The sequence below is a fragment of the Canis lupus genome, chromosome 14 (assembly GCF_048164855.1).
Source record: "Canis lupus baileyi chromosome 14, mCanLup2.hap1, whole genome shotgun sequence".
NCBI classification, from domain to species: Eukaryota; Metazoa; Chordata; class Mammalia; order Carnivora; family Canidae; genus Canis; species Canis lupus.
Window position 1 is genome coordinate 13,319,728 of NC_132851.1, and position 17,175 is coordinate 13,336,902.

At 35.3% G+C, this 17,175-nt stretch overlaps 1 long non-coding RNA gene across 3 annotated transcripts in view; it reads left to right on the forward strand.

Moving 5' to 3' along the window:
* Window positions 1-17,175, forward strand: part of LOC140603728 (uncharacterized) — a 210,868-nt gene that overhangs the window by 61,550 nt on the left and 132,143 nt on the right. Inside the window, exon 6 of one of the 3 annotated variants that reach the window (XR_012006698.1) lies at window positions 2,759-3,124. The exons of the other annotated variants lie outside the window; for them this stretch is intronic. This is a non-coding gene — a long non-coding RNA (uncharacterized lncRNA). Of the gene's footprint in view, window positions 1-2,758; window positions 3,125-17,175 lie in introns of those variants that run through there. 3 annotated transcript variants of the gene reach the window in all.

Below are 17,175 nucleotides of genomic sequence, written 5' to 3' on the forward strand. Positions count from 1 at the left end.
ATAGTCCTGGCCTCTTCTGTTTTCACCTTGTACTTATTTGAAAAGCTTTATGGACCACAGTCTCTGATTCACGAAAATCTGATTAGGAAATCCAGTATCAGTGCCGTTTTGATGATACAATATAAAAAATAAGTATGTTTATAAAAATAATAAAAACCCAAGTATGTTTATACAATTCACAACTATAACATAGTGTTAAAAACTGCTTGATAACCATGGTAGTAAATTCATGACACTAATATATTCTTGAAATTATTTAACTAGATATATTAAAATAATTCACGTAATCAACATAATACATAAAGTATGTGATACAAATATTTGATAAAAAGTATTTCATATAATCAAAGACTAATTTGAAATTTAAAATGCTTCATAGAAAATTAAAAGAATATCTTTAACCTAATAAATGTTACTTATCACAACTCTACAGCAAATTTAAGGACCAGAATGTACACATAGACACCACATCTTTAGTATTGTTTCTGAACTCATAGGCAACAAAATAAATTAAATAATAAGAAAAATATGTCAAAAATTGAAGTTATAAGTATTAGAGAAAAAGAAAATATACTTACCATATCAATTGCCATTAAGAAGTATTTAGAAGTATCTACAGTAATGAGTCAAAAACATTTGCGTTTTACAAGAACCATTAAAATAATTTCATTTCCAAAATAAACAAATTTAAAATATAACAGCAAACAAAACACATGAATAAGATTAATCTAATAGAGAAAAACATTATTTTAATCAAAATATAAAATTTACTTAAAAATATAGAAAAACAGACCTAAAATGATGCATTTTATTCAAGGAAATAAAGACACAAACTTAATGTAATGTGAAATTCCAATATGGCACTTTAGGGAATTTGACAAGGTAATTCAAAATGCCAGTGAAATAAATAATCATTAAAATCTAAGAGTATTCAAAGTGTTTTTATCCATCACCTCAGAATAACTTTTCAAACTTTCTAACTAGTCACAAATTTATACAACATATATGGCTTTATTTGGAGGTTTGTTTACAATTCTATAGTCCATTCATTTTTTTCAATTGTCATATTTTGCCAGAATAAGATTAGTCAATTTAATTTAATCAAGAGTTAAATAATTTATAACTGAGATAGTTTACAGTTTAATTTTGTCAAGGACCGTGGTCCCAGACCTTTAGACAAATGCTATAAACCTCTAGTCAGCAACTTTGTCCTTCCGTCAACATAGAATAGCATGAATTAAGGTGCCCATAGTGTTTTTGGCTGTAATTCTTACAGAGGTATAGAGAGTAACCTTAGTCAGTTGAATGAAACATATATAAATATATAATATCTGAGTTAATTTTAGGATTGTCCATTTTTTGTTCTCACTTTCTGAGGATTTGTAGATCAAAGGCAAATATATATTTTACCATACACTGCTATTGAAACTCCTAGTCTTTATAGGATGATTCATTAAAACATGTCCTCAGTGGAAAAAGATGTAAACATTTATCATTCAGATAAATATGTCAATTAAAACATACAGTTTGTTCAAACAAGAAAAAGAGACCAAAGATTCACAGTGGTCTACGTAAGACAAACTCTGCTTGGGAGACAATAAGAACATTGTGATTATCTGGCAACTGCTATATTTATCTTAATTTGAGTTACAATCCTCACAAGGTACAATATTATACTCCAGATCAAAAATACATGAAAATATATGGCTATCAGTTGATCTAAAGATGTAACCATCATAAGTATAAATAGGAAGTGAATTGATAAGGGAGTTAAGTGCATTTTATAACAGTACCATTATCTTTTTTTTTTTATTTTTTTAGCTTGAGATAACACAGACATACAAAAGCAATTAAGATAGATGCAAAAAATTAATCTAGTAGAGAGGAAGTACAATATTTTGCCATTGCTCATATTTCATATTTTGTCTAAATAATATTTTATATTTTTGTTAGCATTTATAAGAATTGAAAACAATGTAATATGTCTTTTGATTTAAATGATTATATGGTCTTATATTTCCCATGCTCAGATTTACAAAAAAATCCATTACATTTTTACGCCTTTGGGCATTGCTTCTTCCCTTCTTAGGTTCAGAGTTATTCCATCCATACATCATCTTCTACTTGGTCAAAGAAGTTTTAACTTTAATATCCTTGGTATACTATCATGTGTTAATCATCAAATGTTTTTGCACATGCATAAAATACATATGGATATTTAGTTTTAACGTCATATGTGTAATCATAATTAACATATAATTTTAATACTTCATTTACGTAGGCAGCTCTGGTAAATATTGTAGTATATTGCTTAGATGTCATCTCCTCTAGCTCTTTCAAGAACAAAATAGTCTTCCCCAACTTCAAGTCTTAGAAAACTCAGGAGGCTAAATATTATGCATAATACCTGACAACCCAGTCTTAATCAGTGGTAGAAAAAAGCCTCAAAACTGTTCGTCCCAATTGGCCATTTAAGTTTAATAGTAAAAGACCAATTAATGATAACAATACTTAGCAAAACCTTCAGAAGGAAAAGAGAATGTTTTATGGACCATTTGTGTGTGTCTGTGTGTTTGTGTTTGTCTGGATGTATTCATGGCAGCTTTAGGTTGTTAGTTTTTAAAGTCAGTACTTTTTAAGTGAAAACAACTTGACCAAGAAATCTGTCACAGAATTTTTGAAACCTATTAAAAACAAAGTCGATGAGAAAAAAATCCCGTCCCAAACAGACTAACCCCATGCCTACCCTAATTTGCAGACTTACTGGTTCCTGCCTCCTCTCTTCTCTGCCTCAGGGAGGAAGATCCCCACCAATGGCTCTACTTTCTAGCTGATCACACCCATTTACCTATGCAGATTTATGTGGCACAAAAAGTACTTCAAGAAACCAGATGTCTCTCAGGGGACATGTTGCTAAGTGTGTACTTGCCTTACGACTTGTTTGCAACCAATTAAAAAAGAAATCTAAAACTCAGTCCTACAAAGAGATCACAACATGAAAGAATTGTTTAAAACCTCTTTTTTTTTCTATCTTATTGTCAGTCTTTTTGGACTATTTTACGTACTAATTGAAACAAATTTACTTAAGAGTCAGAAGTCATCTAGCTGTTTTCTAGTCTCTTCACTTTCTAAACTATATTCACTCTGTTTTTAAAAGGACCTGAAATTTTGGCTAATGTAGGATATAATGGTGGTGGCAGAGACTTAAAAAAGGTGTTTTTTGTTGTTGTTTTGTTTTGTTTTGTTTTATACTTCCAATAGATGCTGCTGAGTTCAATTGATGCCTTGGAAAGGCTGAGGATGATCAATCCTCAATTAAAACCTAAATGTGAAAGGCATATGGCTTCATTGGCAGCATGTACAGGGACTCTCATTTCCTGCAGCTGGAACATAGAAAATACGTAGGATCAGGGCTATAACTTAATTATGAAAGAAGCAGAGCTCCTGAGAAAGTTGTATTCTCAATCCCAGCAATATGTTACACTAAGGTCAGGGCTCTGAAAGGAAGGATTGGGACTCTGAGACTTCCTATGGAGTTTTCTTTGTAAATGCACACTCAGAAGTCTTCAAACATCAGATTCTTCTGACAGCTTTGCACTTGGAAAATTATCCCTTTGTGTCTTTGTGCCAAAGCTCAGAATTCACCTCTTGGTTGAAGAAAATATAGAGGTGTCTTCCTTGTAGGAAACATGTGCTCCCCTCATCATCTAACTGCCTATTTCCTCCTGACCACAAATTTAATTAGCATTGTTAATCATTTCCTGTGGCTGCTGCAACAAATCACCTAGGTGCTTCAAACAATAAAAATTTATTCTTTCAAAGTCCAAAAGCAGTATTACTAGGTGATAAAGTGCCATCAGGGATGTGTTCATTCAAGGGGGTCTAGAGAAGAATCATTCCTTGCCTCTTTCCGCTTCTGGTGCTACCTACATTCCTTGGTTTGTGGTCATAATGTTGCAGGGTTGCAGAGTTTTTGTCTCTCAGAATCAAATGAATCCTGTAGACACAAAAGGGTGAAGTGAAAGTTTATTAAGTGAAGTGTTTATTAAGAATGGGAAAGAAGGGATACCTGGGTGGCTCAGCTGTTTAGTGTCTGCTTTCTGCCCAGGGCATGATCCTGGAGTTCCAGGATGGAGTCCCACATCAGGCTCGCTGCATGGAGTCTACTTCTCCTTCTGTCTGTGTCTCTGCCTCTCTCTCTTTCTGTGTCTCTCATAAATAAATAAATAAAATCTTAAAAAAAAGAAGAGAATGGGAAAGAAAAGCACCTCTCTAGAGTGAGAGGAGTCCAGAATAGATTGCCAATGAGGTCTTTCATGGTACTCTTTTACAGGAAACTGACCAGGGAACTTGGTAAATTTCTTGTCAATATCATGGTGGACTTGTAAATATCATGTCTATATTTAGAATAAACATGGTGGACTTTTAACTATCATGAGACTAAACAAGGGTTCATGTAAATATCATGAGCCCAGACAAGGTGTTCCCTTCTCTCTGGTTAGTATTTCATCCATAACATTTCTCCACATCTGGGATTTCTGTGAGCCTGGTTTCAGTCTCCCTGCATGAGCTTGATCACATAGCCTCCTATCAATCCCTACCTAGCCTCTCCTGCCCCTCCGGTCTCTTTTATATAAAGATGCCTGTGACTGTATATAGTGCCCACACTGATAATCCAGGATAATCTTCCCATTTAACTATCCTTACCTTAATCTCAGCTCAAAGGCCCTTTTTCCTCATAGGATAACATGAGTTCTCAAGCATTAAAGACTTGATAGTTTTGGGTTGTCATTCCTTAGCTTACTACAGAATTAATTCATAGCAGTATCTGACATGGAAAGAGGTAGGCATAGTAAAAAAGGAACAGACTATACTATTAATGAACTACAGAATTTAGTCAACAAGTATGTATTAGCAGAAGATGGGATGCTGTGTGTATGGTTGGATCCTGAAGATACTGAATCAAGAGTGGTGGAATGTAAGGTTGGATTAAGAATTCCCTTCCACATAAAAGCCCTCTCCTGTGAAAGGCAGCTTCTCTACTGCACCAGGAAGTAAGAAAAGAAGTCACTGATGGGGCAAGGGTTCCTATTCCTGATCAGCTCTAAGAAATTTGGGATGCTTTTATATGATGAGGGCAGGAAGGAAGGGTGTGTAACCCTGGTGATCCACTTCTGCATCCCTTAGCATTTTTTCTTGCCTGATTGTAACTGAATATATATGTGCAACATTTCAACCCTGAGAAGAGTAAAGTTAATAAGAACCTTTATCACTTAGGAATGAGAGTTTAAGTGTAAGTGATAGTGATAATGGAGAATGAGGATTTAGAATAAATAATAGAAAAGGAAGATGATGGGAACTAGTTGTGGCCCTGAAAACAACTGCAGAACTGGGCCTGCATGTCACTAACCTTCTTCCAAATTTTAACTGAGGAAGTGAGGCCCAAGAGAGCCATAGAAAAGCTGCTTCCCATATATGTGTAGAGAAGTGATTTGTATAGCACATGGTGCTATGAAATTGTAGAGAAGGTATTTTCATGCTTCTAAATGTTCAGGGCTTTTGGAGCAAAAAATACAGACAATCTAGGTTAAAGAATTGTTTAGTAGTAACCCTAAGAGTAAAATACCTCTGAGAGATTTATTGGTTTACCTCTTCTGAGCTATGTGTTTACAGTCCAATGAAGAATTAAAGCCCAAGCCATTAGTTTATATTCCAAAAAACTGTAAAATCCCAGACACCTCTCTCATAGAAGATTTGAGGGTTTTCTCCCTTTCTCCGGAGAAGAGAGTGGCAGCTGTGCAGCAATTCCTCTATAAACTCCCAAATTTATTACATCAGTGTTCCTCCTCAGTAGTACATCCTCCTGTATGTGCAGCTGACAACTGCCTTCATTGTATTGCCCCAGAGAGATTGGGGTAAGGGGAAATGATGCTGCTTTGCTATAGGTAATTCTGATGCCTCAGCCAGAAACTGCATGCTTTATTTTATCTTACTTATTTTTTAAATATTTTATTTTGAGAGAGAGAGTGTGCATGTGCATATGTACGAGGTGGGGGAGGGACAAAGGGGGAGAGAGAGAGAAAGAAAACAACAACAAAAAAAACAAAACCAGACTCCCCACGGAGCTGAGTGTGGAGCCCATCACAATGCTAGATCTCATTACTCTGAGATCACAACCCAAGCCACAATCAAGAATCAGATTCTTAACCCACTGAACTACCAGGCACCCTCCACATGCTTTGTTTTAAAAAACAATCCATCTATCCATATAAAACTTAACAGGAGTAGACCTTGGCCGCCGTAGAGCTTTGCTGCTAAGATGCATTTGCTTTATTAAAACAGACAAACAAACAAACAAAAAAGCTTTATTGAGGTATAATTGATATGCTAAAAACCGCACACGTTTAATGTTTACAATTAAATTGAGTTTGGACATAGGCAAACACCAGTGATTCACTATCCAGAATCTCCCAAACTTCTTTGTGTTCCTCTGTTTTGGGATTTGTTTGTTTTGTTGTTTGTTTTTACTTTGAAGAGAATTATTGTGAGTGGAGTAGTTGGTATACACTCTCTAGCTGCCACACAACTAGATGCCCAGCAGTGCTCAAGACAAAGCTTCATTCTTTCTGGCCTGCTCACAGACAAGAAGTGAAGATGACAGGGGACTACTGGGTCATTTCTGCCCAGTGTGGTACTCCACTAATGGCATTTTCCCCTCTGGGCCTTTCCATCTAATTGGCCAACAATTTTTGAGAACTTCACTGCAGTCTGAGAATCTTCTTTCCAATCCTCATTTCTTCCTCTTTTCACAGTTATAAAACCTGTATCATGGTTGAAGGCTCTGCCTACCTTTTCCCACCATACATCTCTTCATTGTTTAATTAGGTCTTTGCATTTGCTTCTCAGTAGAACTGAACTAACACCAAAACAGTTTGGATATAGGCGGGATCCTAAACAACACACAGTTGCCTCTTCTCTGCCATAATATATTCTATAGAAATAGGGCATTTCACATACATTGAACTACTATATCAACAACATTCTTTTAATTCTCTCTCAATAAACAGAAAGTGATCAGTAGATTAAAAATGTTGGTAAGACACATGCATCTCACACAGTGGATAGCAAAGCTCACAAAGATTCAGGGGCTTTGTACTACCATAAAACTATGAGGTGTCTAGCGCTATAGGTTATCAGTATACTCAGATGACTACTCCAGAGTAACAGATTAATTATTACATTTTACACCTTCCATAATAAGAAAAAGAAGCAAAACCTCTAATAGACATCTTTAGGTTCTGGATTACCATGTTCCACAATTGGTAATACTATTTTAATGCATGTACAAGGTGACACAAGAGGCTACCAGCGCTGAGTGGGGATCAGAACAGAAAAGGGCACTACAGAATGTCCAGGGCATGATGAAGGTTCATACTACTTTTTGCCATATAATCCAGCAGACCCTATGGTATTAAAAGTATTAGTGCTACAGGACTATGGATGACTTATGGAGTTTATAGCAAGTCCTAGTAGGATAATGACATGTGACAAAAACCATGCTATCTACAGAGGAAAATTATACATCTTCTGCAAAATAGCTCCTAGTATGGTATTGAGTCCTGGTAGAGATGAAATGCCTAACCAGAACATCAAATAAGCTCTGTTTCATCCTTTAAGTTATAAGATTGGGTAAACCAGTCAGCATTCCATAGTAAGGCAAATGTGGAAAATCCAGTTCAAAAGCAATATTGGAGTAGACAAATACATTATGTGAGCAGATAGTCAGACCCTATATCTTCTACCATGATTGTACCAGTGCATCTCCATTAGGAATATAATACTCACCAGGCATAGCAGTGGGAACTTTGGTTTATCCTACTAAATGTCACCTTGTAAGTACTCCAGGAAAAGCAGCTGACCAGAATTATGGAGAATATACTTCCCTAACATATTATATGAGTAAGTGGATGCAAGGATCACAAGGGTTAAGTCTACACTGGATGCCGTTGGGGCTTCCTAGAATTTCCCTGCTATTAGAATAAATCATTCATTTCCTTGGTGTCAGGAGTGTTGGGAGCTGACAATAGTCAACTGTGTACCTCTCCAGGAATTGTTCTTATCTGAAGAATGCTTTCTTGCCCAAAGTTATACCTCTTATCCAAAAGACTAGTCAGTGCAAGAAAGGTAGGCCAAGTTCCATTGCATCAATATGGGACAAGTTTGCAGGGCCATCCCCATCACAGATATCTGAGTTTGATGAGCTGAGACTGTTGTTATAACGAAATATCACTTCAAGTTCTTGTTCTATCACTTTCGCTTTTTTCATTTCTCTACGATGTACATCAAAAAGCACTTCCCAGTTAATCTCCTGGACATAAACTCCTGTCTCAGATTCTGTTTCCCAGAAAACACAACTTCCAAGTTCACTTATTTATATTATGATTTTTAAGGTTATGAAACTGTTGATAGATTTATATATTCTGGGCTAAAAACAAAACAACAACAACAACATAAAGGAAATAGGAATTTTTTTTTGCTTTTCCAAAGTAATGTGAAACTATTGTGGGTAGTCAACATATCCTTGCTTTAAAGGTAATGAATCTCTCAGATCATTGGCTTCCTATCAAAGAAGATGGAATGTAGAGAGATTTTTCAAAATAAATGTGATATCAGTTGTCCTACTGAGATGGTGTATCCTCATTTAGTTTTTTAATACCCATAGGTCATTTCCTGGTGTCATTTAGACAAATAAATCATAAACATGGGCAAGCCCCGGTGGCGCAGTGGTTTAGCGCCGCCTGCAGCCTGGGGTGTGATCCTGGAGACCTGGGATCAAGTCCCATGTCTGGCACCCTGCATGGAGCCTGCTTCTCCCTCTTCCTGTGTCTCTAAGAATAGATAAATAAATAAAATCTTCTTTAAAAAAAATCATAAATACTAGATTAGATCATTTCTGGCTCCTCCATATTCTGGACTGTAAATTGTAATTTTATTCATTAATCCTGGTACTCGATATATATATTTCTTGTTTTATAATGTTGATGAGGATTAAGGTCTTTGAGATATCCCATTTAGAATTCCCCTTATCCATGTCCAAGGCCTGTGGTCTTTTTGCAACAGCTGCACAAATTCATATATATACATATATACAGATATATCTATATATCTATATCTATATATCTATATCTATATATATATATATTAAAGTAATCTCTATTACCCAACATGACCCCAAGATCAAGGGTCACAATCTCTATTGCCTGAGCCAGCTGGACACCCCTACATAAATTAGTTATAAAACACACCCAGGGAAACATGAAAACATTCCCAGTTACCGCAACTTAGCAAACAGATTTGTGTTACTTATTTTCTCTAATGGTCTTTCTCTTTTATGTAATCTCAAACATGAAAATCAAAAAACAAAAATTTTATCTCATTCAAAATACCTGAGCTCTGGCATACAGCTTAGGTCCATCCAGACAGTTTTGATATTTTAACGAACCTGGAGAAAAAGATTAAGATTTGTTACCCATACCATTGATAGGTTCCTACCATATGCCTCAGGGTTTATAAGGCAAAAAAAATTTTTAAATTTAAAAAGAAAAGAATAAGTAAAGTAGTCCTTTAGATGCAGAGAGAACTTCATTCTTAAGATAAATAGCTCTTTATCTTGGTGCTATCTCTCTTGGACCCTTTCCCAGAACTTTTTACTGTCCAAGTTGATAGTCTGTCAAGACTTTTGACCTGGGTATAGTAATTTCTCAGAGTTTAACTCTTTCTGCAATTGAATCAATCCCTTTAAATTTTATTAATTCTCTACTAGGGTTTTTATGGATTTGAAGAACAGGTTTTTAAGAAAAAAATACTACGATCAGGTAATTTGTCTTTGTCCAGACTATGTAATGCATCATAAATAGAGCAAGAAATTAGCTACTCAGAATCTTTCTCATTAGTCATTTCCCTAGGAATTTCCCCCACATTAACTCTGTCTCTGTTAAAAATGTTCTAAATGGAGAATATGAATATCACAAAGCAGATTTAAGATATCAATTTCAAAAAGAAAATTTTTCAAGCAGTGCAGAATACCAGCCCCTAGACAATCTGGGTGGTAGATTAGGTTTGGTATCCCCCTTTCAACATTTTTTTTAAAGATTTATTTATTGGGATGCCTTGTGTGGCTCAGTGGTTGAGTGCCTGCTTTCAGCTCAGGGCATGATCTCTAACTCTGGATCACAATAAGGACAATGAGGCCCCTAGTAGCTAGTTGGTTAAGCATGTGCCTTCAGCTCAGGTCATGATCCTGGGGTCCTGGGATCAAGCCCCAAGTTGGGGGTCCCTCCTCAATGGAAAGCCTGCTTCTCCCTCCCCTTCTGCAGCTCCATCTGCTTGCATTCTCTCTCTGTCTCTTTATCAAATAAGAAAAATAAAAATTAAAAGAAAAAATAAAAATAAGGACAATGGATTTATGTTATGCTCTTAGAGACTAAAACTCCCTGGAGGACCCTCAATGTCAGCATATTTAACAGTAGCTTTCAATGGGCCTAACCAGCTGAATAAACCTGACTTGTTTACATGATTTCTTGCACAGATATTGATATTTGAAACCATAAACACAGTACAATACATGAGTTCAAATAAAAAAAACATGAGAAGTATGCACATAGCATGTCTCATGGACCTACGGTGCTCACCTGCACTTTATTCCGCTGCCTCTATCCTTTGCCCTAAATAATAACTATAATGAGTATGTTCTGTAAAGTCTTGTGAGTCCTTTCAAATATCTGACCCAGGGAATTTTGTACTATTCAATTTCTCTTGCTCAGGTAAATAAATTCAGTACCCTTTCTATAAATTTATACCATTGGAAAAAAAAAAAAAAGAAAGCAAGCTTTCTTCCCCTTCTTCCCTCCCCACCTTCCCTGACTTCCCCCTCTTCCTTCCTCTTTCTTTCTTGCTTTCTCTTTCTCTTTCATTAGAATACAATTTCTTATACCTGTACAATTCTCTATCTGGTATACTTCTTTTGCTTTTGTTTCATTTTGTATGGCAGATATGCGTGCTGACCCTTCTGGGGACAGGCATAGTCTAAATTCAGATATCTAGTCTCACTCAGAAAGACCTGGATGGGATCAATTTGACAGAAAGCTCCCTTTTCTAGAGGTCTTTTTTTTTTTTCTTTTCTTTTTTCCCCCTCTGGTTTGCAGGTAATTTGTCTTCACACTCTAGTCTCTGAACCTTCTCTAATTATACAAACTGGATACATGCTAGTTAGAGTATGGGTTACACCTTTGGGGAAGGTTAATTCCCTGCAATTTACTAAATATATTTACAGACTTAAGAAAAAGGAAAGGAATCATTGAAAGAACCTCTAGCCTTCCATTATCACTTCACCTGGTGTTCTTCATCAAAATTTCATGCAAATGAGAGAAAGGTTTAATTGTGACTCCTAGATTTTGGCCTTGGGTAATTGAGTGAACACTGGTGACGTTTAAAGGTAGGGGAAGCCTTGGTTGTTTATTTTGTTAACTGCAGTGTTGAATGATAGAACGAAGTATTTAACTGTACAATACTGTGTTTGAGTTTCCTATAAGACATTCAGGTGAAAATGACAAATGGGCAGGTGAATATTTGATATACTTAAGAACAGATGGTATTCAATAGGAGTTTACTAAGATACCTATATTTGTTTTGAGTGTATCAGTATTGTAATGTTATAATGAGATGTCAAGTATTTTTTCACAAAGAAAAATTTCAATGTAATTTGAAATTAAGCAATAAAATTATTTTCCAGGTTATTATCATCATCATCATCATTATTATTTTAGTTTTGGTCAACTATCCTCAGGGTACATAAACCCCAAGTAAGCCACTGTTCATCCCAATAAAAATCAATGGTTGTCCTCCCATTTCACTCCATTATCAGTAAGGACTAGAAATGACAAAAATAATGGATATAGCACAATTTGACTTGGAACATTTTCTTGAAGACAACAAATAAAAGCTCTTCAACATAGAGCACTATCTAAATAATTCATCTTTGGGCTTACTCTCTTGTGTTGTCATATTTTATTTAGAATACTTCTTCCATAAAATTGTTATAGTAAGATAGAGATGGATCTACGTCCCTTAGCTTGCAAAGAGGTGTAAGTAGAAGATAAATCAAAGACAAGTTATGAGGGCAAACTAGAAAGTGAGCAACAACTGAATGGGGCAAGTCATGTAGTCTGTCTTACTGGTGTATAAGATAAAACAGAAATTTTGGATTATAATATAGTTTAAAGGAAACGAACTAGGGGTGGTGGAAGAGGAGGAGGGCGGGGATGGGGGTGTATGGGTGACGGGCATTGAGGGGGCACTTGACGGGATGAGCACTGGGTGTTATTCTGTATGTTGGTAAATTGAACACCAATAAAAAATAAATGTATTAAAAAAAGAGTAATTTTACCAGAAGTCTGTCATTCTCTGTGTATATGTATGTGTGTGCATACTCACATACATATATATTACTTATATATGTATATATATATTAGTATTTAATTTTTGAGACCTGTAACAATAGTAAGCTGAAGTTAGATTTCATCTTCTATAATGCTTAACTCACTCAAGACCTTAATGGTATTGGCATTTGTTAGTTGAGGATAGATCACTAGTTCCCTCTCATAATCTCTTCTTTCTCTATAACAGACAACCTTCCAGGTTCTGTTTTTTTCTGATGAAAAATTTCAGTAAAGCCTTAGAGTCACTGTCAATATAATTTTGGAAATTATGAGTTTTATATAAAAAATTCAAGTGAGAATAATTATTTTATGCTTAAAATGGTATATGCATTTAATATATATTTAATTAGGTATAAATCACCACTAATCAATATTAGGAGTTATATATATCTGGTCAGAAAATATTCCCAGCCTTCCAAACACTTTGCATTATATTGATGATGATTTTTCTAACCCAGAGCTGACCAATTATTATGGGGAGGATTTACAAAATCTGCAATAAAATATCAGAAGTAATATTCTGGATGAGAATTTATAACTGGAAAGAATGAGATAGGAGAGTAAGAGTAAACATAATGTCTCATGGTTGAAACTGCTAACAACTTTTTCTTAAGATGTTTGATAAACTGGGTCACCTGGTGATTCAGTCAATTAAGCATATGACTCTATCTTTAGTTCAGGTCTTCAAACTGTGAATGTAACTTTTGGACAAGGGTTATGAGAAAACTGCTCAGTCACAAAGCAAGCATATCCCCCAATGCTCACTTCAAATTTAGCCAAGTAAGACTGGAGAAGGGAAAAAAATCTTAGGAAGCAGAGACAAGATTCATGGTAAAATATCATATGGGGATTCCTTACCCACTGAGGAGGAGTACTGGTGGGGGTCCTTGATTATAACTGCCGAGCAGGGTATCAGGTTTGCTACAAACCAGTGGCTTCTGTGTCTTTTCTCTCTTTCTTTTCAAATGGGAGTGTTTATTGTGGTGTGTTGGGTATTTAGAAGGTAGATAAGTTGTCATTTTATTTTATAATAACTGGTTCAAGTCTGTCTGCTACAGAGATTACATGTAGGCATCTTGGACTTGAGTTACCTTTTAGAGAAAAAAATCATTTTTTGTTTGTTTTGGATTCTAAACTGAACCAAATGCTTTGTGATCATGGGGTATTTACTGCTTCAATTTTATAATAATTCTGATTCTCTGTTTTTGGATTCTGATGGCATTACACTTTCTGGCTCCTTTTCAGTGTGTGTGTGGGGGAAGATAGTTATATCCAATGAATTGTTAGTAGAAATTTTAAGTGTCACTTCTGAATATCAGCATGTTACTGGGTGCATAAGATTCTCTGAAGATCCCTATTATTCTGCCAAGAAGAATGCCAATATTTACTTGGGTGACTCTTCTTTCAGCCTGGGTCCTAGAGTAGCAAGTGAGAGAGTTGCTTGGCTATGGACATGTAGTGTGAACAATAAGTAAACCTTTGTTATCTTACATTATTTTAATTTTAGAATTGGTTGTTACTGTACATTAGTTGTTATAACCTGAATAATACAGAAATAATTATTAGAGTATTTCACATTACTTAATTGAATATTTACAAAATTATTAGTAAGTTTTTAGATTTCCTAATTATAGATGAAAAAATAAAGCTTTAAAATGCATATTTCTTAACTTTTAAACATGTGTGTCTGCTCACCTTTTATTAAACTTGTGATCAACCACAATTTTGATAGTATATCTATGTGAGTTCCTAAATGGGGGATGGGAAATAGATGTTAGCATATTACCCAGGAGCCAAACTTAAGGATCCTCTAGAATTAAATGAAGATACATATATTCCAAAATATCTAAATATTAAAAATGTATCTTTTCCTTTGTTTAAGCCATAAAATGTATTTTACTTGGAACATACCAGTACTCTTGCAATAATGTATTTATAATATACTGTGATAGTGAATGTCTTATTTATGGTAGTTAGCAGTGTAATTTTTACAATGATTTGTTCTTTCATTATAGAATAGATAAATAACACAAGGATTGTCCTATCAGACTTAGAAAAATCAGGTATCTTTCTCAGAATCAATCTACCGATAGATCAAAAGTTACAGGTAATTATAAAACACAGGCAGAGCATGGAAGACTCTGAGGTGACCAGTCCATCTCCACAGACCATTGTCATGTTAAGACACCTTGGTCCAAATTTAACATGTCAGCTTCTACATGATGCAATCAGAGTATCACTTTCAAAGAGACCTTTTGAGATTGTTAATTGTTTTGGGCCCACACAGGAGAGGAAACTACATAATTGGTTGAACAGGGAAGGTTTAATATAAAGCATCATTAACTATGGTAAGTGATTAGAGGGAGGAGTTATTGTGAAGTAAAAAAAAAGTGAAATCATGATATAGAAATAACAGATTTAAGGAGCAGTCACAAGTCCTGTGGTTGAGAGAAATTACCGGGGTAATTTCTCAGGTGGCTCATAGGTTTAGCGCCGCCTTCAGCCCCTGGCGTGATCCTGGAGATCCGGGATTGAGTACCACGTTGGGCTCCCTGCGTGGAGCCTGCTTCTCCCTCTGCCTGTGCTTCTGCCTTTCTCTCTCTGTGTGTCTCTCATGAATAAATAAAATCTTTAAGGAGAGAGAGAAACTACCCAAGGAAAAACCAGCAGAGCTGGAAATGTCATCTGGAACTTGCCAGAAACCCTACTACTGGCTAAAATTGTTCATTGTGGGATTCTGCTACCTACTGTGCACTTCCCTCAGCAGGGAAGACCCTGGCTGAGGTGCGAGGAGTGTCTGTCATCTACGGAAGGCTGCTGCTGACATGGACTGCATGAGCTGGACACTGGGACCCATTCTTTTACAAAGCTGTCAGATGTCACAGGAAACTGCTGGTTGCCAGATATTGCTTCTTGCCCTGTGCTGGAAGATAGTCACTAGAGAAGTTGTGAGCAGTGCAGGAACCTGCAAAGCCAGCACAACAGAAGTAAGAAACAAAACTCTTTCTCTGACAGTGGGCTCTACTGACAAAACTTTATGCCAACTGACAGAGGAAAAACATATTTTAAAGGACCTCACTCCATTTTCACAGAGCTATCTAAAAAGGTGAATTTGTAATCAAGAAGCAACAAAATTATAAGGAGCAAAATCAAGAAATATCAACACTTTTTACAAAAATTACATATCTCATATATTTCTGGGTACTGTACCCTACAAATCCATACATTTCAAATGTATTTGCCATGAGTAACCTAGGCCGCTCAGATATGTCCTGCTAAAAGCTTGCCATAGAAGAAAACATCTGTTCTGTTAATAAATGCTATCAAGAGATCCAGTTAACACATTTAGAAGAACATTTATTTAATTAGACCATTTTTCCCCAGGTGACTTCAGGGAAGGAAACTTGAATTACATTTCAGCTGGTAATCCTTTTATTCTCAATTGGTTATTGGGTAATAGTGTTGGCCATAGCATTTGAATAATGCAGAGGGATAGCTTGGGTTTGGGATATAATCAGGGTTTTTATTATTAGAACATAGAAACTTATGAGAAATAACTGATTAAAGTACCTGTAGGAGAGAGGAAGAGTAAGTCTATTATTTCATAAGATGTGGAAATGTTGATGGCAAGAAGGTTTCAAAAAAAAAATCCTTTGAATATATTCCAGGTTTTCCAGAGTCAGTAGTTTATACATTTATTTACATCATTACTTCAAAATATTGTTTTCTGCTCATTTTCCAGACTATAACCTATCATTTTAACTGTATTTGTAAGTTGACCAAAATGTTTACTGAAATGCACATCATTTTCCATCTTACAAAGTCATATATTATATTATGAACATGATATTTTACATTGTCACTGCTTACTATATTTTCATAACAAGCAATTACAGGCAATCAATCAAAATGCCAATTGTTTGTATCACAGCATTTAAAAATCTGTGATCATTAATTTCAACATTCAGAAGCACTGAAAGATCAGTCTCAGTATCATAAAGACATGAGACGTCATGAAATAAAAATAGCTTCATAGATTTTGCCAAAGTCTGTCACTTCTTTGCTTTCAGATATCTTCTCCGAGTAAATAAATTAAAAGGAAGGAACTAAAAATCTATATTGTAATAAAAAGCAGGCCATGTGTGAAATTATTTTTGTTTTTATTTTACAAGAAACAATACTAAAGACATCCGCATTTTCTAGGGAAAGCTCAAGTGCAGTATACATTTCCCTAACCAAGGAAAAGTTTCTAAGCCTCATTTGTTTTTTGTTTTTTGTTTTTTTAATTTCCTACTTAATGTGGTCATGGTAGAAAAGAAAAGTGAAAAATGATTATTTCTTAGAGGTAATGTGGAAGGGAAAAGACTAGGTGAGCATAATTTTTGATTTTGGGTGTTATACTATTATGTGAAATTTAAAAATTTAAAAATTTGACTTGTAAATGAAAAAGACCAACTGAATGGAAGGCATTTTTGAAGAAATATGTGCTGATGCTCAAGGTCCTCATCTATTAATTTTTTCATGGGCATAATTTTGCATACTTCTTTGGCTACACCAATAGAAGCCACCCAGTGGAGCCTATACTCAGCACCCAGAGGTCAACAGGCCATAAGCTTAGTCAGAATTATATGAGAATAGGGATAACAATCCAAAGAAATGTGTTTTCCTTAAATATCTA